This window comes from Fukomys damarensis, unplaced genomic scaffold, assembly GCF_012274545.1.
Source record: "Fukomys damarensis isolate Sample0158 unplaced genomic scaffold, DMR_v1.0_HiC HiC_scaffold_39, whole genome shotgun sequence".
NCBI classification, from domain to species: Eukaryota; Metazoa; Chordata; class Mammalia; order Rodentia; family Bathyergidae; genus Fukomys; species Fukomys damarensis.
Genome location: NW_022900951.1, coordinates 60,496,948 through 60,510,701, shown reverse-complemented (window position 1 = coordinate 60,510,701; position 13,754 = coordinate 60,496,948). Strand labels below are relative to the sequence as shown.

The 13,754-nt window shown below is 39.5% G+C and overlaps 2 pseudogenes; both read right to left on the bottom strand.

The window, feature by feature from the left end:
• LOC109118684 overlaps positions 1-9,686 on the bottom strand; it is a 22,453-nt pseudogene extending 12,767 nt beyond the window's left edge.
• LOC117284885 lies at positions 5,182-5,317 on the bottom strand (annotated as a pseudogene).
• Positions 9,687-13,754: the final 4,068 nt, after the last annotated feature.

Sequence of the window (13,754 nt, the reverse complement as noted above, 5' to 3'; positions counted from 1 at the left end):
ATTCTAAGAGTTTTTTAGGGGGGTGGAGCTCTTTGAGTCTTCTATGTAGAGTATGATGTCATCTGCAAACAATGATAATTTGAATTTTTTCCTATATGTGCCCCTGTGATTTACTTCTCTTGCCTAATATTTTAATTACTATGTGGAATACAAAGGCATAGTGAGCATCCTTGATTTATTCCTGATTTTATGGGGAATGCTTTTAGTTTTTCCCCACTTAGTAAGATGCTGGCTGTTGATTTGTCATATATACCTTTTATCATACTCAGGTAGGGTCCTTCCGTGACTATTTTCTTGAGAGTTTTCATCATGAAGGCAGATTGGATTTTGTCAAAAGCCTATTATCCACCTCCTTATATGATCATATGGATTTTACCTTGCTTCTGTTTATGTGATGTATTACATTTACTGAATTACATATGTTGAAACTTCCTTGCATCTCTGGGATGAAACCAACTTGATCATGATGTGTCATCTTTTTTATAATGTGCTGCACTCTAATTGCTAATGTCTTACTGAGATTTGCGCATCTATGTTTATTAAAGAGATGGACCTATAGCTTTCCTTTTTAGTTGGGTCTTTATCCAGTTTTGGGATCTGGGTGATACTGGATTCCATAAATGAATTTTAGAACACTTCATCCCATTGAATTTATTTGTAGATCTTGAGGAGTATTGGTGATACAACATCTTCAAATGTGTTGAATTCAGCAGCAAAACCATCAGGTCCTGGACTTTTTTTAGTTGGTAAATGCTTTCTTACTGTGTCACTTTCACTGCTTGTTATTGGGTGTTAAGCTATGTATGTCTTCTTGGGTTAGCTTCGGCAGTTTGCAAGTGTCCAGAAATCTGTCCATCTGTGCAAAATTTACTAATTTGTTGGAATACAATTTTTTCAGTTTGTTACTATCTTTTGGATTTCCACAGTGTGTGCTGTGATTTCACATTTTTTATTTCAAGTTTCATTGATGTGAGTCTTTTCTCTCTCTGTGGTAAGCCTGGCTAGGAAATTATCTATTTTAAAATTAATTGTATTGGCACATTTAATGTAGACAATATAATAACATTCCTTTTTAGATATTTCTACCGTTACATAATCAATCTTGGTTCTTGTTTTTTCCCCATTCCCCTGCCCTCCCTTCAAGCGCTCCCTCCCTGCCTGTCTACAAAGACTTTGTTTCCATTGATTTTCATTTATCCCCTCCTGTTTCCCCTTCCCCTTTGTGCATTTTCTTCCAATTTCACATTATGTATTATACCTTTTAGTCCTTATTTACACTTTTAGTTTTTCACACTAGAGAAACTATTTGGTATTTACACATGTGTGTCTAATTTATATCACTTAAGTCTGAGACTGGATTAAAAAAAACGTATTTTTTAAAACTAAAATGGAATACTACTCAGCCATAAAAATGAGAAATTAGAGACATTTATAGGTAAATGGATGCATATTGAGGAAATTATCTATTTTGTTTATTCTTTCAAAGAACCGCCTCTTCCATTCACTGATTTTTTTACAGGTTTTTTAGTCTCAGTTTCACTGATTTCCACTTCATCTTTTAATTTCCCTCCTTAATTTCAGTTTGGGGCTCGTTTGTTATTGTTTCTCAAGTATCTTAAGATTTTTCATAAACTTGTTTATTTGGGTTTGCTCTGTTTCCCTAATGTGAGCATTGATTGTGATGCATTTTTCTCACAGAATTGCTTTCATAGTGTCCCAGAGGTTTCAGCAAGAGGTTTCCTTATTATCATTAACTTGCAGAAAATTTTTAATTTCTTTGATTTCTTCTTTGAAATGATTAGATGTTTAGGAGTATATTGTTAATTTTCCAGGAGCTTTTGCCTTTTCTAAAATTTCTTCTGTCACTGTGTTCTATTTTCATTGTACAGTGATAGTATGCATCCTATTATTTGTATATATATTTAATTAAGTAGCCTTTGTGGACTAGTGTTTGATCTATTTTTAAAAAAGGTCCATGTGCTGCTGAAGAGAATGTGTACTCAGTTTTAGAGGAGTAAGGCTGAGAAGTGATATGTGATCTATTTTAGAAAAAGTACCATGTGCTGCTTAAGAGAATGTGTACTCAGTTTTGGAAGAGTGAAATGCTCCGTATATATTAATGAAGTACATGTGTTCAAGGACGTGTTTCAGTTCAGAAATTTCTTTACTTTGTTCTGTTTGTTTGTTTGTTTAGTTGTTCTATCTCTTTGCAAAAGTGGGGTGTTAAAATCACCTGCTATGATTGCATTAGTGTTTATTTAGTCTTTCCATTTCAGCAGTTTTTCTTTAATGAAGATAAGTGCTCCAGTATTTGGTGCACATACGTTTATCAATGTTATCTTTTCTTGTTGGAGTGTTCCCTTACCTAGTATGCTGTGATCTTCTCTGTCTCTTCTAATCAGTTTTAACCTGAAGTCTGATATTAGAATTGCTACCCTTGCTTGTTTTCAGATTCAGGCACATAAAGTGTTTTCATCCTCTAATTTTTAGTCTAAGAATGTCTTTTTGGATTAGATGAATTTCTTGAATTGCCACAGACTGTTGAATTCTATTTTTTGATCCAGTGTGTGAGTCTGTCTTTAAACTGGAGAGTTGAGGCTATTAACAACGAGAGATATTACTGAGGTATGTTGGTTTTTACTATCATTGCCTTCTTTACCTGTTGGTGTATCCTTTGCTTTGCTTTTCTTGATGTTTTTGTTGCTGCTTATCCATTGAACTTCTGTGTTTTTCACTGAGTTCAATTCACTGTTTCTGTTAAGAATATTCTTGAGTATTTTCTGTAGGGCTTGTTTACCACTCCTATATCTTCTGAGCTGGGCCTTTTCTTGGAAATATCTTATTTCTCCAACTATTTCAAAGGCTTTCTCTGCTGGATAAGTTAATCTGGGTTGGAAGTTATTGCTTTTAGTGCTTGAAATGCTTCACTCTAAACTCTGCTAGCCTTCAGCGTTTGCGTTGAGAAGTCTGCTGTGATTCTAATTGATTTACTTTTATATGTGATATTGTTTGTTTTTCTCCAGCTGCTTTTAAAATTCTGGGTTTTTTGCTGTATATCTGTGAATTTAATAAGGATATCCTTGGTGAGCTTTTTTCCCCATGATATTGGTTATTCTGTAAGCATCACTTCTTGTATTTTCAACTCTAATATTTGGAAATGTTTCTTTGATATCTGTAAGGGCGTTAGTGAATCCATCTGTGGTATCTTCTAGTGTTTCTCTAACTCCTATTAGCCTTATATTGATCTTCTTGTCATCCAGTAGCTGTTGGCTAGTTTTGTTTTGTTCTCTTATGCTCCTTTGAGCTGTTTATTGTAATCACTATTTTGTCCTCAATATCTGATACTCTGTCTTCATGTTTGTCATTTCTGTAATGTATGAAATCTATACTTTTTTTACAGTGCGGCTTGAAATTTATTTTGAAAACCATGAACCAAAACTGAAGCATTATAAGAAATGGAAGCAACATGAATCCAAATCAAGTGGGGGATAATACTTCGAGCTACTTTATAAAAGCTTTAGCAGTAATTTTGATTAAAAAATCATACCCATTTACATTCATTTTCTATTCTTTTCCAGAAGTTTCCTCACTCTAAATAAAAAAGTGTATCCAAAATCCAGCATTTCTCAGACCCATCAACCTCTCTCAACCCTTTTGAGCCATTCCTCAAAGGTTTTTCAAGCAGATTCAACTTCCTACTGTAAGGAAAAAGGGACTTCTAAATTCCCATGGAACTCTTATCTGACAGTGTCTCATTGAGTGTTGCACTTTGACATGGCCTGTGTGCTGTGAAGTAAAAGAGATTGTTTTAAACTTCAGGATTTCTTTTGGTACCAGCAAGACATGCTACTTGATATCCAAAAATTGTTCATCTGCAGTCGGCTGACAATGTTATTTACATAGTGAGCATTTTATCTTAGAACCATAAGCGGAACAAAATTTTTGTTCCTTAACAAAGCCAATGTAGATGGTAAAAATCTCTGAGCATACTAGCATTTCACACAAAACCTGCTATAGTGTTTGGAGAGGGATGAGGGAAAAGTTTCAACTTTTAGGTTTTATTTTTTTCAGTATTAAATTTTTTGCTCTTGAATATTGGTACCTCAGTGATTAGGAAATGAAAAAATGTAGGGTGGGTTATGTATTACAGTGAGTAAAGATAATTAATTCGCATCTGCCAGTGCCTGTGTAGATAAGTATATTTGTCTTCTCTAGTTTTTGAATGTATGCTGAGTTTTCATTTTCTTTATGGCCTTTGCAAACAATTTTGTTTTAATTTAAATTCTTAATTTGATAATAAATTATTTTAGTTTTCTATAATTTGGATACTTTTTCCAGGTGACAGTGATTGGCCTTAGAATTTCCTCTATATAGTTTGTATTTCAGCTATTTTTGTCTGACCCTTTCTGAGGATTCTATATCATTGTTGCATCTGTCACTGAGATTTTGAACTGTTTTGGTTTGCTCGTTCAGTTTTTTACCTAATTCCCTGAAATTCTCCGTGGGCGTATTGAGTGAAATTTTTCCTCTTTGCGCTCATCTATTTTCTTGGTCCCTTCTCAAAACTTTTCATAGATTTATGCTATACCTTGTATTTGTTTTCTTCTGCTTTTGTGACCCTCTGCTCTGTCTTGGGAGAGTTGAGGGGTTTGAAGATCTTCCATTTCCTTGCTGCACCATTCTCCTATGTGTATCTGTAGCATGTGTACTCATCTCTCTTTTGCCCATCCGGTTTGAGGAGGTCACTGGAGTTATGGGACAAGAGAAGTGAGGAGAGCTTATGGTTTATGTGCAGATTCTTAGTAGGTCATTGTCTCCTCGTGTATAATTTTCAGCTTTGTATGTCCAGTGCTAGTATTGACTCCACCTGTTACTTACTTTAAGTGATTTCAACTCTGTCCCTATGTTTCACTGAAAGAATGATTTCTGGGTCTAGCAGCATGGACAGATTTAATCTTACAATCCTTCTATATGATAGTCTTTGCAGTTGCACTTCCCCCCTTTGCTAGTCTCTATGCACACTGTGACAGTTTATTATTTCTGGTTGATCTGCAATGAGGTAGGTGACTTGGGGTGGGTAGAACGACAGGTAGTTGAGGAGTGTTCCACACTAAGGGGACGGTTTGAAGGGGGAATAGCGGTAGATGAGAAGGAAAGGTTGATATGGAGTCTGATTTTATTGTAGTACAAATTATGCAATTGAGTTTCCCACATTTGGGGAAATCGCAGGGGCCTGCGCATGCAGAGTGTAATGGATAAGCCTCACCCTGGGAAAACTGCCTTTGCGATCATGGTATCTCCCCTGCCAGGTAAGTATTAAAGGTCTTTGAGATAGCTAACATAATGAGTGAAGAATACAAATAACACTGAAGTGTCTGAAGAATGAGTCATATAATTTGGGAATTTCCGAAGAACTACCAAATGTTTCAGTTTACTATCTCAAATGTTGAAGAGCCGCATGTGGTGGTGCACACCTGCAATTCTAATGTTATAGACCGCTAAGATATTAAGAAATATTGTAGGCAGTCAGACCGGGCTGGGCCCTCAAGAAAGTCAGTACAAAGAAAAGAACATATTACAACTGTGGATAGAGGTGCATTCATTGAAGGTCAGGCTTCAAAACAAAGTGAAGCGACTACACCCACTTAGTTCCCCGAGGGATAGACAGAAGTGATGGCTATTCTAGTAGACATTGAACACTTTGGGTGGAGGACCCAAACCTCCCTAGTCCATTCCTTCCCAGAAAAGCCTTGTTTGTTCCCTGTACCCTTGCTATGTGACTTGCTTCCCCTTTGGATCCCTCGTAATTAATATTACCTAGGCAGCTGTACTTGTAATCTTATTGGTTGATCAGAATTTGTCCCACTTCATATCCATCTCGTGATTTCCTTTAGATCAATGCTACTTAAGAGACTATACTTGAAACCTTATTAGGTGACTGTAGGTTTGTCCCCCCTTATACTTGCCTTACCTTGTGGTTTTGGATTATTTGGAGGTTCTACATCATCCCTAGATCATACACCTTACTATAACAAACACTTGGGAGGCTGAAACAGGAGGATCACTGTGGATTTGAGGCCAGCTTGTACTATATAGTGAGACTCTGTATTAAAAAATCAAATGTTGAAGAATTTGGAAACACTAAACTATTTCTTTTAAAAAAACTTTCCTTCCTCACTATCGGGCACTGTGTCTAAGGAGATCCAAATATCTGACTTTTCCCCCATTGTTGATAGTGCACTCTACCAGAAAAAAGCTGGAAGCTGTTGATCAAAGAGGACATTATCAAAAAGAGGAAAAATATCTAGTGTTTTTGAGGCTGTGGAGAAAAGGGGGCCCACGTGTTCTCTGGTGGAAATGTAAATTAATACAGTCCCCAAGAACTGGAGTTTCTTCATAAAATTAAAAATCGCACTACTATAAGATCGGGCAGTCCCACGACCATGTATGCATCCAGAGGAAGGTAAACCAGGATGCCAGAGTGCTCACAGGTACTCTCCTGTTCATGGCAGCACTATTCATGATAGCCAAGATATAGATGTGATGTAAGTGTCCCTCACCAGATGAATGAATATGCAACAAATACTATTCAGCCTTCTTATAAAGGGGGGATCTTGTCATTTGTTCAGTGTGGATGAACCCGGAAGACATACTGCTAAGTGCAAAATCCAAACCCAGGCCCAACACTGAATGATCTCATATGTGAAACCTAAGAATTTCAAACTCATTGAAGAGTAGAATCGTGGGTGCTAGAGAGGTTGGAGTGAGAAGGGAATGGAAAATGAAGGCATTTATCAGAGAATGCAAAGTTTCAGTTAGAAAGGAGGCATAATCATTAGTGATCTATTGTTCAAAATGGTGTCTATAATAAATAAGGTGCTGCATAGTGAAAATTTGCTAGGTTATACATTTTAAATGTTTTCACCGCAAAAATAATTTTGTGAAGTGATACGTTTATTTGTGAGTCTGGTTTAACCTTTTCACATCATAAATGGACATCAAAACATCCCATTTTGACCCATAAATATATGAAATCAAATAAAACTTAGAAACCAGTACACAAATATTAGGGGATGGCAGGAGATTCAGCACAGTGGATTTAGCAGGGCTGCCTACTGTGTAAGTGCAAGGTCCCGAGTTTCATTGATCCCCGGGGGGGAATATATATATATATACATGTATATATGTGTGTGTGTGTTCAAAACATCCCATTTTGACCCATAAATATATGAAATCAAATAAAACTTAGAAACCAGTACACAAATATTAGGGGATGGCAGGAGATTCAGCACAGTGGATTTAGCAGGGCTGCCTACTGTGTAAGTGCAAGGTCCCGAGTTTCATTGATCCCCGGGGGGGAATATATATATATATACATGTATATATGTGTGTGTGTGTGTATAGAAAATTTAAGCCATTTAAACTGCAAAATTCTGTTTTTGGTAAATTTATAAGTTGTGTCCAACTATCACAACTAAATTTGAAAACATTTTTACTGTCCCCAAATATCCCATACACTCATTTGAAGTCCACCCCTGCTACCCAGCCTAAGTGCCAAGCAGTCATTATCAATCTGCTTGAATTACTTTTAAGAGATTTGTCAACCATCAGATTCTGTGAAACTGGAATTCTGAGACTTGGGCACAGTTACACTGCGCAAAATGCAAACTCACTACAGGGAATTCCCCAAGCCTCAGCTTTTCTGAGAACACAGGCCTTCCTTTTACTTGCCATCTTGACACTTAGCACCTTTGCTCATTAGTACAACGTTTCACACTGCAGCTTTGCAGGCACCTGTTGATTGTACACCTATTAACTGAGACCCTGGCTTCGCAGAAACACCGAGGGCATAAGGGTTCTGTCCTATGTTGTAAATATCAGCTTCTGAGGTAAGGTAGACACTTTGCTTCCAGGAAACTCTTTGTGGGTGAAATCAATAGAACGTGGGTTTTGGAAACTTGAAGTGTCAGATGTTTTCTTCTTGGCTTTCCCTAGAACATTATCGGTTTTTTTTTTTTTTCTTTTTACTGAGTTCATTGGTACAATCTTGGTATACAGTAAAGTTACACTCATTACTGGGATTTTGTACCTTTACATGACAGGTCTTGGTTCTCATGTTTTCCTCTTGTCCCTGCCCTCCCTTCAACCCCTCCTGCCTTCCCCATTCCTAGAATATTATCTTATCCTGACTTCATAAGAGGAATGCATTTAAGCCCTGGTCTCTCCATCTCAGTGGAAGAAATTGATGTTACAATTAGACATACCTGGAGTTTTGCTACCCACTGTAAAAAAAAACAAAGTGTGCTCATGTTGGACACTGGGTTAATATTGCTGGGGCTGGGGAGGTTCTTTATTATGCTCTGCACTCCCATGAAAGCCTGAGAGAGGAGTTTTATTCTGACGGATAACTGCCGTTGAGATCATAACTTTGATTCACATTATCAATGAGATGAAAAACTGCCTTCAAAATAAAGACATAAATTTAAATTTCTAGGATAAAATATTTAATTCATTTCCAAATCCAATAAAATAATGAATGCCCTTTTCTTCTTAGCCTCAGGTTACTTACTGTAAAAATAAGCCTAACCATAGCACATTCTAAAGTGTAAAGGTTAAATATACTAAAATTGAAACTGTGTACAACCTTTAAGATACATGTGATAACATTCTGTTTTGCTCCTTTGGCTTGTGTACATTGAATAAATGAGAATTTCTGCTCCACTGTTTTTCATAAGATATGAAAAATTACAATAAAAAAGGATTAAGGGATAGTGGTGTAGTTCAGTGCAAGAGCACCTACCTAACAGGCACAAGGCCCTGTATTCCATCCCACAACCATAAAACAAAACGTAACATACTGAAGGGCCAGAAGAGAAACTAGGTATAATTTATAAATAAGTAACAGAAACCAGCCTTATGTTAAAAGAACAGTTCATTTACTTCTGCTGCATTGGCAGAGTCTCCAAAGCCCTTTGGAGTTCACATCTTGCCCCAGATTGCCCCAGATGATAGACATGGACTAAAGGATTTGTTTGCCATGCTGGATTTTGTTCTTGCTTTGATCCTGCTCCTTTCTGTCCCCCTATTTGCGTCTTTTGAAGTGGTGATGTCTATCTTGTGCCACTGCATGTTGGAAGTGTTTAGCTTTCTTTTCATTTGTACAGGGCCTTGCAGTTAAGAGTTTGCCTTAAATCTCAATGGAGACCTTGGAAGTGGACTTTTCAGCACACTTGAAACTGTTAGGACTTTGGCAACTCTTGGAGATGGACTAAAAGCCTTTTGCATAAAGGGGTGTACATTTCTTGTGGGGAGCTGGCACACACGTATATAAGATATCTTAATTCATTTTGAAGACCTCATTCCCCTCCTCTCCCTTCCATTTTGCAAAAGACCCACCTCTCTATTTTGCTCTATATATTTTGGGTTTCTCATCTAAGAGAAATCATGGGATATTGAAGATCCTGGATCTGATTTATTTCACTTAACTATATAGTATTCTGTCAATAGGTTTTTGATTTGCTACTAAGACAGAACTAGTGTCTCCAAAGTACATGACGCTGGTGTGCTAAATGTACCTCATACAGGATGTGTGAGACAATTGTTATGGCTTGTGTTCCCTCCGAGCCTGATGAGGTCCTACACGGGGCTTCACAGAGATGGCTGGTCTGTGCCTTCTCCGTAGCCATTTTTGTTTTTGGTACCAGGGATCAAACTCTGGCCCTTGCACTTGTGAGGCAGGTGGCAGAAGCACTGAGCCAAATCCCCAGCCCTCCGTAGCCATTTTCTGTCATTGTCTCCCATCTAGTCACTGGGGGAAGGTAACACTGGGAACCCTGAAGTGCAGGGTTTTTTAGTCATTCTGAGGCTCAGTCTGAAATAACTCCTTCCCAAAATGGTGCCTAATTGAACACTTTGTAGCTATATGACAGCCACTCCACTGAGCTCCTTCTCCAACTGTTGTTACTGTGTGTAAGAAGTTACTTTCAGAGTAAAATTACATGACATTGTTGCAGTTTATAATAGGTGAAGGATTTTTCTCAAGGCAAGTGCTGCCTGGTCCCTTGTTTGTCCCTGGAGCTCCAAACCCTGGGTGTTTACCTTGTGTCTGTGGAAATAGCTTTCCAGCAGGAGGGGTAAGCTTTCAGGCTGCTTAATTTTCTTCTCTACATTGTGGTGTATTTCTCCAACTCTTTTTTGTAGCTTCTAATTTTCCTGTGAGTTCCCTCCTGATTCCTGGACAGCTGATTTTTTTTCTAATTTGTTATTTTCCAGGTGTATGGATTCTAAGTAATGAGGAGGCCCTATGATGCTGCTGATCATTACTCCATTATTTCGGTTCCCTCCTAAAAGAGCAGTTCTGGGTCTCATCGTGGTAGCGATTACATGAAGCTACACATGTGATAAAATTGCATAGATACACAAATAAGTGCATGAGGATAGAAATATCTGAGGAAGTTCAATACTGTATCAATGCCAGTGTTTTGGTTTGATATTATGCTATCTTTATACACCATGTTACTGTTGAGATAAGCAACGTGAAAGGTATCTGAGACCGCTGTGTGTATTTTTTGTAACTTTCTGTAATTCTCCATTTCAGAACAAATATTTGAAACAAAAGTTTTTTATGAGTTAATTACAATTAACTGACAAGCTTAAGTTTCTCCCTGTTACTCATTAGGATCATACATCAAAAGAAGATCAGATCACTTACTATAAGTAAAAGATACACTTTTCTTTGGTCACCTGTACATGTTTTTAAATACATGAGTCTACTATATATGTGGGTGAGTTTCTGCATTTGCCTGACATAAATAAAAACATATGTTACAAGATGTTTTGCTTTTGTTTGGCCCTTTTCACCCGTACTATATATCTTTCGGTTGTTCTGTATTAATGCATATATACTTGCTTAGTTCTTTTAAATGGCTGATTAGTATTCATTCCTAGGATGTGCCAGTTGATATATTAGTCATGCTACTCTTTCCCTATTAATGAGCTTTGCGAGGAAACTGCCATGGAAATCTTGCAATATTTGCCTTTGCAAGTATAAATTTTTGTGAAGGGGACTTCCAGGGACAGTAGTTTGCTTCACTGTGCACAAATGAAGACATATATCTATATTATGCAATCACTGAACTTTGCCTGAGAGGAAGAGTATGGATTCGTGGATGTCTGTACTGTTGGGACTAAAGCAGAATGGGTGGAAGGGTCGTTCACCACCTGTAATTGGCTTACAACTGCTGCACGAGTGTCCCTAAACCTGTCTGACACACACTGGCTGTTGACCCAGATGTTAGCCCCTTTGTGCTCCATCCTCCGGAGCTATCCTGTGCCTTTCACAATTCCTTCTTTATCTGACTTATTTCTGTGTGCAGGCATGCCTTGATCTTCTCACACCATCTCCGTTTTGACATATCATTACTTTGTCAAATTTGGAAGTCAACGTGTACATCCTAAGAAAAAACATTATTGTGTAATAGACTCCATAAATTATCGGTGCTTTTGAAAAGCTCTTTTTTTGTGTGTGAGGGGGTTCATGGTTAACATTTTCCCTTTCTAGGAATCTCCACTAAATTTTGACAACTATATTTATGGGGCCTGTGACTGAAATTCACTTTTTCCTTACATTTCTACCCAACTGTGTTTGGTAGATGTAGTAGAGAAGACAAGGCTTAAGGCAACACATCAAATTTTACCTTTAAAAACATGGTACTTATATACAACGGACTACTACTCAGTCATAAAGCGGGATAAATTTCAGTTATCTGTGGATGAATGGATATGCTTCAAGACCATAATTTTAAGTGAAATGAACAAGACAGATAAGGTTAAATATCGTAATATTTCTCTTGTGTGAAAATCCCTAAGGGTACAAGCAAGGTGTAAAATGGAGGACAGATATTGGGAAGTAAAGAAGAACTTTTTTCAAATGGGAAGGGGAATAGGAGTGGGTAGGAGGAGGGGAAGGAAAGAATGGGGAGAATAGAGTCTTGAGAGACTCTGGGCTCAGAGTGTGTATTAGGCACCCTTCCTGTCGCTAAGGTACCTCTGTATCTCCTCATATACCCTCTGTTCCCCCTGCTGCTCCCTGCCTTCCTCCCTTTTTCGCACCATCAGGGAGGGCGCGAACGCACGCACACACGCGCACATACGCACACACACATACACACACACACACACACACACACACACACAGTTCCCAAAAGGCTGATTTCATCTCCACCACCCCTGTCATCTGTTGATGTAATCCCTCCCATCTACCCCAGTGGATATTTCTGGTGACCTTGTGCATAGTCTGGAGGTTTCTGGCCTCTGGTCACTGGCTTCCCAGATCATCACTGGAGGTGGTGGACTTCCCTGGCCTGTGCTGGCCTCTCCCTGTCTTCACTTTACCAGAGCTGGTGTGTACTCTGGGGGATGCTTTTTTCTTTAAATTCCCTTGAAGTGGTCCATTTGCCTTCTTTGTTTCCCTGGGCATCTGGAAGGACCTGGAGAGATCCCAGGAAGACACTTGTTTGGGGGAGACGATGGAGGAGGGATGGGAACAGGGCCTTCAGGAAAAGGGGTGCAGCCTCAGGACAAGGTAGGAGTCTTGTGGAAAGGCAAGGGGAAGGAGGTGAGGAGCTGGGATGGTATATTCACTTTGCCCTTGAATGTAGGAGGTGAAGGAGGCTTTCTCTTTTCCTGCACAAGGGTGGTTGGACCTGCTTGTGCAGTATCTGCATTAGGTGCTGGTGATTTGAATTTAGGTGTTTAGGGAACCCTTCTTGCTCATGAGGCTCCTCGAGCCAGCTTTTTCTGTATGAGCCTTTGGCGCTACTGCTTTTCCTCCTTTCTTTTCAGTCAGTGCCTCCCAATGGTATAGCCCAGGAGGGGCTGGCTTCCCTCCGTGTAACTGTCCCTAGGATGGGCATACCCTTGGGCTTTGTTTGCTCAGCATGACATTAGCTCATGACAGCCCTCCGAGGAGAGCTTGAGACCCCACACAGCACCATCCTTACAGGAGGAAAGGAGGGGTATGATGAGCCCACATTGTGTGGTGGGGAAGGGAGAGATCTGCTTAGTGCCCCTCACATGCCTCTCTCCTGCACTCTTGCTGAAGCCCTCTTGCCTCCTTTTCTTCAGTACCAGTGGGTCAGGAAGCAGGAGAGGGCGATTCCTGCACGTGCTTGCGGGGGGTCACAGCTTTCCCTGCTACATTCTCTTCCTCCCACACCTTAACTGTTACTTGCCCTTTGTCTCACTGGAAGTGCCTCCCTGCTAAGCTGGCCTCATCTAAGATTATGTAGAGATTTCCACAGCCTTCCCTCCTACAAAGGCCCAAATATTGGAAATTTTTATGGAGGCTCACAAAGGATCCATGAGTCAAACAGAGGGCTGAAAGAGATTGAATTCATTGGGTTGAACATTAAAGATCCCTTTATTTCATTCGATAGTTCTTTAAAAATAATATGTACCTTGACTGCCACCCCCAAGTTTCAGTCTGAGGAGGATCCCGCCTTCGTGCTTGCCCCATGCTCCATCTTGCAGTTCCTTCGCTCCCTCCCTGCTGTGTTTCCTTTCTCCACATCCTCCCTCTCTTGCTCCACCCACCCTCTGTCCTTTCCTGCCTCCCTCCCTCCGTCGTCAGCCCCCCAGTCCAGTTCCCATAAACACCCTGCAGTTCCTCCCCTTCCCCTCTCTCGCTCCCTCCCCCCGCCCGTGCTCACAAGCCCCATCTTCTCTTCTCACGCCCCATCTCACAGTTCCCTCCT